The sequence below is a fragment of the Sturnus vulgaris genome, chromosome 2 (genome assembly GCF_052056855.1).
Source record: "Sturnus vulgaris isolate bStuVul1 chromosome 2, bStuVul1.hap1, whole genome shotgun sequence".
Classification (NCBI taxonomy): Eukaryota; Metazoa; Chordata; class Aves; order Passeriformes; family Sturnidae; genus Sturnus; species Sturnus vulgaris.
The window spans coordinates 105,112,267-105,126,517 of NC_142244.1; the positions used below are offsets into that span (position 1 = coordinate 105,112,267).

Consider the following 14,251-nt stretch of genomic DNA (forward strand, 5'->3'; position numbering starts at 1 on the left):
AGCTTCATATCGTGGGTCCCCCAATGAACAGGTCAGGATAGAGGTGGAGGGGAGTGTCTCTGCTTCAGCTGTGTTTGCTCTGGTGCAGCCATTCCCCTGGCTCCTCTCTAGGGGTGCTCACTAGGGAGGTGTTAATGTGCATCTGTCAGTGACTTTGGCTCACACCCTCAAAGACTCCCATGTCACCACGGGAAATGGGCATGATTTTAGCAGGATCTGTTATTATGTATCTCTGTGCTTGTTCTTCTTTATAAGACCTCAATCGTTCTCTAAATTTGTGCCAAAATCTAACACCTGGGGGATAGAATTTCCCATACCAGAAGTACCAGACTGCAGAGTTGCTTGGAGTGTATTTCACTGGCCTGTGTGTGCCTTACAGTCAGATTAATACAGCTGAGATGAAAAATAACCTCACTAGCACAAGATGGTTCAGACCAGTTGTAAACTGTTTGCTGCGGAGACACACAGAGTCTTCACAGCCTCCTTTTTTTCCTAGTACTTGTTTGCAAATTCCATGTTTTATTAGGAATCTCTTGTACTCCTACTACTTAACTCAGAGTTCTCACTAATCCCCACTCCCCATTAGCTGCCAGTCTCAAGGAAATGAAAGAATTTTCATTTAAAATAAAAACAAAGCCCAGAAAAAGTGTTCTTTGCCTCTGACTGGTTCCTCCCCATTCTGAAGATGTTTCATGGCCCCTGGGGGTACCCCCTCCATTTGGAAGCAAGGATTTGAAATCTGGCAAAAGAACCACACTTCCCTGTCAGGGATGGGATTTTTTCTTTCACCTACACGTTCAGGTGTGAAGACTGGGATGTGGCCCAAACTCTCTCCATCCCCTGGAATTTCCACTGTGAAGTTTCCTAACTATAAAAAGAGGGGGGAAATGAGGTTTAACTTTCCCCAATTCTCTGAAATTAGTATTATTTAGTGAGTAAAGAAAACTAAAGCCAAGGCCCTGACTCATCTCACCTTCAGTGTGCTTTTGGATCAAGGGATGATGTGTTTTCTCCTTTTTATCATTTCCAGACTGGTAGGAACAATGCAGTCCAATATCTGATAATGCAGCGTTGGGGAAAATTGCTCATTTTGAATTGAACAGACATGTTCATCTCATTGGGATGTAAATGAAAGGTGCTCCTGATTCATTCCATCTCTTGACATTTCCATTTCAACCTGTCCTTCAGGGATGCTCACCTCCATGAAATGCGTTAAGAGAAATCAGAGCATATAAGGATGAAGCAGGACAGTAAGCAATGTTGATATTGCATATTCAAAGTAAAAAATACAAGAATGCCATTTTAATTGAGCTGCAGTGAGTACAGCTCCTTTCTCATTTCCTGTACAAAGTAATGCAAATATATGGAAACTTAAAATTCAAAACTAATTTCAGTTAGATCTTGTATTATCTGGTGGAGCAAACAAGAATTAAATGGATGTCATTGTAAGTAATATTCGACTTGAAATCTGTTTTCTAACCAGAATAATTATCTTTATTTTATTTGAATAAACAAGAGCCAGGCAGAGAGTTTTAGAGTATGTAGAATAGTTTCAATCAGCATTAGAAGAATATTATTAAAAACAGCTCCTCTTATCCCTTTACAGTAAGTAACATAAAAGAGACCACGGAGACACAGTGTATTAAATTTCTCTAACAAGAAGATCTCATTTCCAAAAATAGAATATGCATCAAACAGTCTTCTTTTATGTACAGTCCATATAAAGCAAGCACCAAGGATTAATCACTCCATGTAAGAGGTGCTGTGATCATACATTACTTTAGCCCAGCATCCATATCCCAGTGTTCCCTTTTGATTTGCACTTTTGAAGATAATGATCCTTCAAGCTATATTCATGAACATGTTCCATCAAGGCTGGATGACTGTTTATTTGAATAAAGGTTGCAGGTTTTCTGTCAGTTACCTCCCATCTTGTATATTCATTGTATAAAGGTGATGCATAAGTAGCAGAACAGAAGTGCATTTTAGATTCTGGAGGAAAATAAACACTTTGTCTCTACAACAAAAGAAAAATTAAGCTCAGCTCACCATAAAGATAATTGCTTTTAATATTTTCATTTCCTTTACTATACATTATAAATGATTCTTCTTCTATGATTAGGAACTCACAACAGGACATAACATGTTATATTCCTCATTTATTCTGCATTTTGTGAAGTCATTTAAAAACTCTTTTGTACACATTGACATTTTTCAAAAAGAAAGGAACCAAATTAATTGAAAATAATGATGTGTTTTTTAAAGTTTCTTCTACTTTTGCTCAAACTTCAAATTACACTACTCCCCGTTCTCAGGTCAAAATTATTTCTGTACATACACACATTCATTGCTAGTTGCTTTGTTCTGTTTTATTTCAGCACTACTTTCCTATGTTAAACAAAATGGACAACAAGAAAGCATTGATATAAATGTACAAAGATACTTCCTATGGGGTATTGAAGAATTCGGAAGTTCAGAGTCTTCATACAAATATATAAAATATTTGAAATTTTCTCCATTCATTGGAATCCATTCAGTTTCACTTGTCAGACCTGTGCAACAAATACAAGACCAGAAGTTAATCATTATCAGTGCACTCACAGGTATTTTCAGACCATGCAGAAAAGCTGTGAGAGGGAGGACACTCCCCGGATCTGCAATTTTTCCTTTCCTGACAGCACTTGTTTACAGCCAGGCTCAGGGAATACAAATCTTTGATCCCCTAGCTTTTCCCACCTACTCTCCAGATCTCTGTCTGATGAAACTTCATGATTCTGCCAAGACATGATTCTGGAGTTCAGCCCTTGGTGCAGGTGCTGGGGCTCTGCCCCACCCCACTGCCCATCTCACCCCCAGCCTCCCAGCAGAGTGGGAGCTGGGCAGGTCCAGCCCTTCCAGCCCTGCCACTGCTTCAGCAGGCACAGGAGGCAAATCCTGCCATGGATCAGCAGTGTGGCCATGTTGCAGGCTGTAGGGATGCAGCAATTCATAAAAATCGAATTGGTATTTAATTTTACCGTTAAATACTACTTACTGATAAATACATATATATATCTGTGCATTTTAATTTTTTTTAAAACTGCTTTGGTTATCCTCTTCTCTTGCCTTTTCTGTTCTGCTCATTAGAGTCTTCACTGGTGAGACTCCATCCAAACTGAACAGTCCTGGGGAATTTTCAGCCTCTCTTCTTTTGGTAGTGTATATCTCCCTGTAACTAGTTTTGTCACAACTCCACTTCTCCCCTATTTCTGCTTTAATTCTCATGACTGAGCAGCACTGAAGACAGTATTCTAGACAGAGTAGCAAAGTATTTTCTGTGTTCTTTTCATAAATCCCACTGATTTATTTATTTATCTAAAGCAAGGTTGGGGGGCACTTAGCTTCTGTCTGGGGGTGATGAGCAGCTTCCTTTGACCTGGCTACAGTGACTCTTTCCTGCATAGTCACAGCTAATTTGAAGCCCAGCACAGGGCCTATTTCTGTTCTCTTTGAAGTTAAGAAATACCATGGCTGCTATTGATACCAGCGGTTCCAGACAGCTCAATATTGAAAACCTGAAAACAGGCTTTGCAATTAACTTTCAGAAGGTCAAGTCACTAACTTTCTCAGCATATATGTTTAATCAGCAAAGATATAAATACTTGAGGTGGAGGAATATGTCTACTTTTGTTAAATTTTATTGAACTCATGAACCTTGAACAAATGCTAAGAAAACAGATAAGAAGTTACAGGACAGAACAAAAAATGACAACCTGCTATATCTCACATGTATCTCACATGTATCTGTTACATGAAGGGAGTTTACACTCCTGGACACATGCAGGCTGTGCACATTTGAGCAAACAGTGGAGGGACATTCAGAAGGCTGGCATTGCTCAGCTTCCAGAAGAAACTCTTTCCTGGAGAAGAGAGGTGCTATTAAGAGAAACGCTGCATGACTTACACCAATTGCTTGAAAGTGATGGCAGCCTTTAGAAAAAGAAGTCAAATGTTAATTAACTTGTCTTGAAAGAAAGTGAGAGGGTGTCATTGCCCACAGTGAAGTGGCCATAACACATGTAGTGCTACCAGCACTCTGTGGCCATCAGCAGTCAAATGATGTAGCCATCTCAGCTGGCTCAGTAAGGCAATGCACTCTTCTGTTCCAGCTGAAATTTCCTTCCAGTCAGGTAATTTTAGGTATTTCTCTTCCTGATCTCAAAAGCAAAATCCAAGTTTAGGACTGTATTTGATGGCTCCCTGGGATACACATGCACATGTAATCCTGTTTTGTATAATTACCTCCTGCCTACACATGCTCTCCATGTGCTTCAGCATTCAGGATTATTCTCCTTTCTCTTTCAAAATCTGCCGTGCCTGTTCCTGTGTATCATAGGGTGGCTGTTCTCAAGTGGTATGTGAATAACATTGCTGGCTATGACTGAACACGAGGCCTCAAGCCTGGGATCAGGACAAAGAGTGTGCAGGGCACAGCAGGCAAATCTGAGCACAGTGTGGTCCTCAGCATCACAGGTGTTTTCTGATTCTTCTGCTGAAAGAGGCCAGTGACAGGTTCTGCCTCCAAACACACCATGGGCAGACTGTGGCATGATGGACAGCTGTAATTTAGAATTCTGGGTTTTAGGATTAAATTTTTTTTGGTACCTTTCTAGCAGATTCTGCATCTTAGATTTAAGGCTGTGTTTTCTGCCGGTGTCACCCTGGAGGAGACATCTGCCTTGCATGGGAGCTCCATGCTTATCTTCTTTAAGTAGTTTAGCCTTTCCTTACCTCCTGACAGCCATACTGTGCTGGGCCCCAAGAATTGTGATAACACAAAGAAGATAGGTACAAAGCCTTTGGGTACAAAAAGGATGCAGACAGACTTTCCTTACTGAGTGACAGGAAGGGAGACAACGGGCACAAACTGAAATACAGGGAATTTCATCCAAATAGGAAATAAAACAGGGCAGTCAAACTAGTCTGGGTTGCCCAGAAAGGTTGTGGAGATATTCTTGGAGATATTCAAACCCTGACTGGACATGGCCCTGAGCAATGACATTGGACTGGATGTTTTCCTGAGGTGGTCTGGAGGCTCAGGCCGTCTGTCAGTCTGGCAGAGGCTTTGCTAGTGCCAGGGGAAGCTGTCCTCTACTCACAAGGGCTAAGGTGGATTCATGGGCCATGTGCAAGGTCCTTCTTGCCCCTGCCTGGCTGTGGAGCCATCAGTGAGTTTACAAACTAAAACAGCATGGTTTTTATAAACTGTATTACTGTTTTGCCAGTAAGACAAGTAACCTGGTTGATGGCATTACTTTTGGTCACGTGCTCCATTTTTTTCAAATACTTCTTTGTCCTTTCTTTGTTTCCTCATAGTTCCCACACCTTTGACCTTCAGCTCCCACTGAAATCAATATTAATATCAATATCCCTTAATACCTCAGGGCTGAAAGGTCCAAACTGGCATTGTACCCCATTCAGCCAAGCAAGCACCTCTCTTCTTCCCTCTTGCCATGACATAGGTCTCTCACTGGGCAGTGGACTCACCAAAAAACCTGTTGTGTCCAGTTCTTCCCCATCACAACTGGGACACAGCAGCTCTAACCAAAGGATACCCAGCCTTCCTAGGAGACCACGTGCCTACAAGAGTAGCTAGTTAGCAGGAGGAGCAACAAAAACCAAAAACTATAGCTCCCAGGAACCCTGACACTTGCCATCCAAAAGAAGCAAAAAATCAAGTTGCCATGATGATAAATCTTTCCTTAGGGCTCAGGTGCTGAGGAAAATCAAGCCCACTTTTCTCAAATTTTGTCTAAAGCATGCTGCTTGCAAGTGGTGCTATTTTAACACCTGGTAGCTGTATTATCTTTCTCTCAGGTATTCTCTCTGCTCTCTGGCTGCTTATAATTACTACCTAAGCTCCCTTTGCAGTCAGTGGACCCTCCATTATCTCCCTGTGATGCTCTAATCCACTCAGACCTCCCACTGGCCAGCTCCAATTCTCCCTGTCCCAGCTCCCAAAGGCACGCTATTTATAGAGCACAAACTCCTCCAGAGATCAATGGGAGCCTGTAAACTCAAGAACAGGTTGCTTATGGTACATTAATATTCCTCCCAGTTATGTTCTCTGGTGACTCTTTCAGCTGCTGCAGGTTATCACCAGACTCCCTCGCTGCTCCATTCAACCTTGCACTGAACAACCCTCAGTCATTAAAAAAAAAGAATATACTTGAGAGCAAATGCTTAAAGGTTGTCCTGATTAAGGGTGGACATAAGCACATGCTTAGGAACGCTTTGAATCATGGAATTAGAGGGCTTTTCAGCCCTCAAGACCTTCTGCATTCCCTGAGAATCTGCAAGGCTATGATTGCAGTCAGTCGGATGCCAGTGTCAGCTTCTGGAATAAAAAAGACTGGATCCCTGAGGTTTCTGACCACAGAAAAAAAGCAGTAGCTATTTTTATATAAGAAATTATTTAACGTAGATGCAACTTCAAAAATAAATGCAAGTAAAGAAATTAATTGCATAATCTCACTATTTTTTTCCTTTTTCAAAACTACAGTTTTTAATGCTGCATCTCCCCTTTATTCTCTGAAAACATTTAACTAGTTAACAGCAAGCAGACAAAATATTTCTTTTTAAAAAAAACCACTAGTAATTCCAGTTGTCAGTGTTTTCTGTTCTTAGAGAGCATGGTAGCTGAAAGAAGAAGAAACATGGAATCCATCCAGATTTTGGCTGTATCTCCATATATGCAATAAAATTACCACATTTGGTGCTAATATTATATAAGTAAAGACCATGCATGAATCACTTGGGCTCTAATTTTTTTTTTCTTTATTTCAATAGTTTCCAGCCCTATATATTTAACCCCAAAATTCTGTTAAGGCATCCTCTTTTATAAGAAGCAATTTAACACAGGAGAAAACAGACATTAGCACTTCAAAGTAGATCAGTGATTATAGCAAGTGCACCAAGGTTCAGTAAATGCCTCCCACTCAACAAGCTTCCAAAGTGAACGGCCACATGATGTTTACTCCTCACCAGAACCCATTTATAGATCTCTTACTCACCACTATCTCAGTCATAAATGCAGCCCTCAAAAAGAGGCAGCAAGGAGGGCTCTATTTGGGAGCAGACACAGAGTTCACAGGGGGAGAACTGGCCCTTGCCTTCACAACACTGTTTAGCCAGGCTATGGATCATGATTTAAGTCATCCACACTAAAGATTCCAAGCTACTGGAAGTGTTTATTACACATCTTGTGAATTACACACGAACAACGGGTATGGCTGCTTGAAGAAAATTCTGCACCATTTGGAAAAACTGATAAAAAGGGTTAAAAAATGCCCCTTCAGAAGTGCAAGTGGGAAATGAAGGTAATGACTTCTTATGGAATTAGGAGACCTAGGAAATAGTTTTGTTGCCATTATGTCATTTAAAAGACATCTGGCCATTCCCAGCAGATAGCACACTGGGAATGAAAAGGGTATTGGTTACAGTAAGGTAAGAAGGGGACAGAGGTCATGAACGTCTGTTAGTCTGGAGCAGAACTAGCCTGGAATTACAAACACACTGCTCTACAGAAGGAAAACCTGGGCAAAAGGTAAACCCAGGGACATGTCTCCTTTCATTGCCCTAGTGAATTGTCAAGGGGAAATAAAGCCAGACTATCTCCTTAGACTCTCTAATTCTCCCACACAGCTGGTAAAAGCCTTGACCTTTTGGAGACAGTAACCTGGAGTGCCAGTGGATCTTTAATTCCTCTCCCTCACCCCCCTTTGATGGGCAGCATTTGCTACAATCAGCTTCACCCATTCAACTACTTTAATATTTATATTAATTAAATATATTGATATTTATATCGAGATCACTGTCCACACAGATGCCAGAGAAAGCAGCAGGAAGTCAGATGTGCTCCAGGTTAACATATTAATACCATGATGGGATGCCAGAGAGATGTTTTACGTTGCAAAGGAGAAGGAGTTCATCCTTTGACTCCTTTCCAAAGATATCTGGTTGACTAAATGAAAGATCCTACTTTAAATTAAACTGGGCTTTCCTGAATGTGTTTTTACAAATTATTTCAACACATGTGTTATATCTCTGTCAGAATAATGACAGCAACTCTCATATAGCTGAGCATATATCATATGTCTTTTAAAATATGTTTTCTCTCATTTATATTTTCTGGGCATTGTCCCTGTGAAATACTGGAAAGATAAACATTTAGGCCTTTTTTTAAATTATTTTTTTAACTGCCTTTTTTTTTTTTCCCCCTTTACCTACAGTCAATAAAAACATGTAAGAAAGCATGTGGAAATAGAAATGCACACACACATACATGCAGGGTTTCAAAGGAAAAAGAGAAAGGTCAGAATTTTTATTCTTTCAATTTGTCTGACAAAGAATGCCAGGTAAAAATTATTTTCCACCAAAATGCAAAAATAATCTTTTTAATAACAAACTGGTATCTTCACTATGAAGAAATTGTTGAAGGCCCTGTGCTCCTTTTGACATACATATGTTCTTTCTCTAATTTACATCTCAGTTCAGACAGTGTGACATGGGGAGGGAAGGACAGTTTTGACCCTTTCACTGTTTGCAGCTCAGTCGTGCACACACAAAGGAGCTGCAGCCAAGTGCTGTGTAACAGCAGGTCCAGTCACACACAACACACCCTTTCATTTCAGACGGGAAAAGTCAGGTGGAGACATTCCTCCTGTAATACTGTTATCAGGATTTCTTGGTACCTGCACCGATACAAAGCTTTCAGACCAAAGGAACTTGCAAAAGGGACACGATTTCACTCAGTGGTTCTGAGATGACAGCTGACAAATAAAAGTCTTTCACATCAACACAAATTCTAAATTTTTGTTCCTGAAAGACCTAATGCCCATAAAGACATGATACTTGTTATTTGTTGTATTGCCTTTTATTTGTAAGTGGAATATACGTGGAGTGTAAGATATTGCAATAAGTAGTAGTTTCAAAAGTGAAAAAACCCCCTCAGATATCAGCATTTCCAGAAAAAAAGAAACAAATATCCCTACCTCCTGACTAGTATTAATTGAAGAATTTTGGCATTTGTAGTATGTTACAAACACTACAACCTCTAGAGCATAGAAATATGTTCTGAATTTCCACATCTCTTTAGCCTTACCAGTTATAATTTTACTTTTGTTTGGGCATTTCTTGGCTGAGATCAGAAAGCTGCCTAAAACATTATGCTGGGCTTCCAGTTCTCGCTTACATGAAGTAGAACCTTAATGAGCATGGGATTTTTTAGCTAATGGATTCACAACAAATGCAGATATAAATACATTGTTTATAAAGATAAAAACCAACAGTTTCTTAAAGCTGGCAAAGCATATCTTGAAGTTTATAATATCTGAGTACATAAAGAGACTGAATTTTAAAGGACTGATTATGCAGTACACTTTGAAATGTTATTACAATGAAAACCCTATATAAATTCTGGTATACTCTCTGTTATTGGTATTATTACTGCTTTTGTAGTGACTTTTTCTGGAGCTATCCTTTAGATTTTTCTCTCCATACTGTACAGGTTTTAAAGCACAGTGGCTGTAACAGATGCTTACCTCAAATTAAAATCAAGTTTTCATTTCAATTTTCTGCTTTTCATTAACATTTTCACTACAAATTCTCATAACTTAAAGTGTCACCCCTATAAAAAGATTTTGCAGACCCATCTTCAGTTGCTTTGGGACTGTATGAGGTCATTTGTGATTCATAATGGCTAGCAAAGATTAAGCAGCATATGCCATATGCTGTGATTAAAGTTGTTGGTAAGGAGCTGCAGTGGCTCTTTTTACCTTTGTTAATGAGAACTATGCTGCAGCACTTTCTCCCTTTTAAATTAGTGTCTTCTGAAGAAAAAAAAACTCACTTTTCCTTTCTAGCACTTTAGTAAGTTCTGCCAAGTCCATGCAGGTGTGTGCCTATAATTATTGTTCTTTGCAATTATTTATCAATATAGGGAAAATTGTTCTCTGAGGTTATGTTAAGTGGTTCTCATTCACCTATACAATCTCTGCATTAAAAAGCATTTGATTTCCAGTGTAGGCATCGCTCAAAAGCTTGGTCACTGCTGTCAGGTATCATCCTGACCATATTAGCAAGTACACCCAAATAGTCTCTTAATGAAGCCAAATGACTTAAAGAGCTTAAATAGCAAAAACTTTATATTGGTAAGATTAGAGAGGGATTTCTTGGACAATTTAGTTGTATTTAATTTTCATTCCCCATAACAGCAGACGTGAAATTTCAGTAATTATCATTGTAGCAAATTCATCAGTGAGGAAGCCAAAGACTAATGGCTGATCCTGCAAAGTGTTTATTACCTCCTTTAAGATGCAACAAATCCTATTGATTTCTCCAATGACAAACAAAACCACTCAGCTGCTTGCAGGCACAGGGTGGAAAATAGCCAGTAGCAATGCACCTGGGTGGTGGTGTAGCTGGAAAAAGAAAAGAGGTTGCTAGGAGCCCTTATGGACTGATAATTGTGATGTCCACAAGACAAAGATCTATACAGAATGGACCAGACAAAGTAGTAATACAAATAAAATAATAATTGGTCAAATATTCAGTATAGAAAAACAAACAAACAAACCCAAAATAAACAATAAAAACATTTAAAAAGGAAGTTTAAAATAAAGCTGTGACATTTAAAACAATGGAACATCTTTCTCGTACTGAGAGTGGTGATGCAATATGAAATGCACCCTCTGAGAGTTAATTGCCTGACTGGGGTTTCTCAGCCAGGGCATGTCTCTGAAAACAAAGCTTCCAGCTAGGAGAAAATGTATATGGTGGTGAGAGCTCTTGCTGCAGAGGCTCCCTGCAGTCAGCACTTGGCAGCCCACCACAGAGATGACGTGGGGAAAATACCTCAGAGGTGTCTGCAGCTGAAGTACAAAGGCAGGAACACGATTATTGGTACTGAAATCCATAACCCGGATCAAACATGGGCAAATTATTATACAGCTAAAACACGGAATTCCTGGATTGCCTCAAAAGTGACTTGAGAGTGTGGGGGCCACAGATTCGGGCTGGATCGTGAGGGAATGTGAAAAATGAGCTTCACTTTCTTGGTAGATTTTCAAAGGTTTAATAACAGACAATAAGAGACAAACAATAAAGCAAAAGTTTATAATGGCCGGGAGCTTGGCATTCAGCCAAGAGCACCCCTGCTGTTTTGGAGACACCCCTTAAATTCATCAGCCTGTTGCATATTCATAGACCCATCATACATTTCCAAACTTTTCTGTAAACTATTTTCTATATTCCAGGAACTGTTTTACATGGCCACTCCTTGAGTCTGCCTTTTTAGAGCATGTGTGTCTCTTGGCTGTGGTTTTAATTTATTTTTTTATTAGTCTTAATTTGGGCTGTGCTCTTTAATTTCTATAGATGGTTGGTGCTGGTAATTGGTATGTTAGAAGCAGGTGTTTCCACTGGGTATTATCCAACCAGGCAGGTAGTTCACTTACCACAAAGACACTTTATCAGCCTATGTTACTGCTAAGGAAAACTATACCTTGAAAAGCATCTCAACACCACACATATATCCACCCTAATATTTGCAAAAAGCCAATACCATAATATGCATTTATAACAGGGAACCCACCAGAAGCATTACAGCTCCAAAAAGCCAAACCCTCTCCCACCCCACCTAGGACAGCACCATCAGAGGGACCAAAGCCACTTTGCACCTCCCAAGCCCTTGCTGCCTGCTCTGGAGCTGTGCCTGGCACAGAGGGAGGATGAGGATGGTTGCTGAGGCATCTCCCAGCCTTGCAAACCCTCCAGTAGCTTGGACTGTCAAATTTTGTGATGATCTTAATGTCTTGTGTCTGCACCAGACCCACAGCATCAAGGGTTTGAAGCTGCTGAACAACAGCTGTTGCAAGTACTCAGAAATGTTATTTGGGGTGGACAGAGAGCTGGAAATCTAACAAATCAAAGCTTCTTGACAAAAATTTGGATTCATTCTCAGGAAACTGAAAATCCCCAGATAGTCTGTGCTTTTCTGGGAAAATTCAGGCCACCCAGTTTTGTTTTTCTAGAAAAATATTTGATTTGGGGAGGCTGAAATTTGGAGAAAGATGATGTTATTTTTACTGATATTTTTATGGTAGGGTAAAGACACTTCCAGGTGAATCCTTTCAGCAGTCTTATTGTAGTCCCTCAAACAGTGCAATAAAAACTACTGTAAGGGTGGGCTATCACTTTCAAGATTGTGCTGCCTCATGCCATATGAACTCTAAAATGCACAACTGTGCTACATAATTAAATTATGAACAATGATTTTCAAGTTGTTTTGCACAAAAGAGAAGGCACTGGCCTTGGACTTCTTTTATGCTGGGACTTCATTTGTGCTGGCTCTCCAATCAAATATTAAAGCTTTACCCGAAATTATGTATGAAACATTCTCATAAATCCAAATGCATCCTATCACACAGCAAAATGCTGCTGCTGGAAAGGTTCTATGATTTCACACCTGAATGCTCATGTCTTTTGCTATTGTCATGCTGGCTGCCACTTAAAACTCCTGATAAGCTGGCATTTTCTCCAGAGACACACGCCCAGTGCTGAGCAACACTGCTTCATGTCTGCATGGTTTTCACATACAAAGGGTTTAAATACTGTTTGTGTTTTTTAAATTAAAAAATGGTAAGCAAAAGGTAAGAATTATTTTTTTTTTTTGCCAGAGATGGTAGAGCTGCAGGGACAAAGACTGTGGAAAGTGAAATATTTGGCACACTGCTGATTCCTATGGAGTCCCTCTCTAATGGCATTTCTAAAGTGCCATTGATCTTTGTTGACAGCTGACTTGTGTGGAGTCAATAGCTTTTCCTTTTTCAAAAAAATTGAGGAACTCAATGATAAAAAGCACATACTAAAATAATATTGAGTTGATAAATGACTCACATAAGCATCAGTTAATCAGTCAAGACTGAACATGAAGTCTAATAGTGGTTATTCATATTCAAATATTAAGATATCAATACCAAGTTTTCTTTCCCCTATACTTAAAGTGAGGTAGGCTACTTCAGAGACCTACTGGTATGTAGAAAAGATGATTCAGCATTGCTGTGCTTGTTTTGTAACCATGCATAATTTTGTAGCTATGAGATGGTATGAGGAAAATTGCTATGAATCATAAAATTCAGGCAACACAATATAAGGCAGACTGTAGAGAATGTTAATCCATGTGCAATGACAAAAACACAAACACTCACTCTTAGCTTCCATACTGCCTGATTTTTCACTTCCTATCAGACTTCAATATTGTCTGAAGATTTTTATTTCATTACCCATAAGAATTCACATATTGTCCAGGATCCTAGCTCTGCTACTCATTTTTTATTGCAAATACTTTCCATTTTTAAAGGTCTAAGCACTGGGTGTTAACTGGTTAGACTTTCAAAAGCCATGTGTTTAAACTTTGGCAAGGCAGACTGTTGTCTTATGTTTGTCCCTGAAAAACAGGCACATTTAATGTTTTCAGAAATTACTATGTTCAAAAAAAGTTTTATAAAACAAAGTCTGCTCATGTGTATCCTGAAGGTAATTGATTTTGGGGTTGTTTGTATATGCTTACTTTGGGATTAAAATTATGTATATACTGATATCATGACTTTTTATGAATTTCAAGTTCCAGGGCAATGAAAATAGAAGTAAACAGCATCTTGGTGTACTGCAAACACGTCCTTTCTTCCTTCAGTGAAGCAAAAGGGTGAAATGACAAGAGAATTATCAGGTTGGATAATTACTGGAGAAAAGACCGAGTTTGCTTGATTTGCTGCTTGAGAGTTGGCATGGGCTGAGACTGCTGAAATTTATTTAAAATGCAATGAGTTTTTGTACCTAAGAGTATGCCAAGAGTCAAAATGGTCCAACATTTTTCTGATGGAACATTTCTCCACTGGGAAAGTTTTGTGCTTTGGAAATATAACTTTTTATGGAAACATTTTGCTTTCAGCAATTCTCCTGATGCAGAATGGAACACTGAGCATGAGTGATCTGGCCAGTTTTTATCCCAGCAGCTGCCCAGGAGGCTGGTGCTGCTCTTTGACTTTGGGGGCTTCCAAGGGTCAGTAATTTCAGGTCTGACAGACTCAAACCCCCTAATCCCTGAACAACACTCCTAACATTCAGAAACTGCTGGACATAGCTTCCCAAATCAGAGGAGAAACACCCTAATTTTTCACACTGTAAATAGCATGGTTTAACCCCAGCTATT

The 14,251-nt window shown here is 39.5% G+C and overlaps 1 protein-coding gene across 5 annotated transcripts in view; it reads right to left on the reverse strand.

The window, feature by feature from the left end:
* Nucleotides 1–1,471: 1,471 nt before the first annotated feature.
* Nucleotides 1,472–14,251, reverse strand: part of SMPX (small muscle protein X-linked) — a 50,629-nt gene continuing 37,849 nt past the window's right edge. For all 5 annotated transcript variants that reach the window (XM_088160273.1, XM_088160277.1, XM_088160276.1 and 2 more), the window contains exon 5: nt 1,472–2,552. The gene's annotated coding sequence lies outside the window, so the exon portion shown is untranslated. The remainder of the gene's footprint in view (nt 2,553–14,251) is intronic.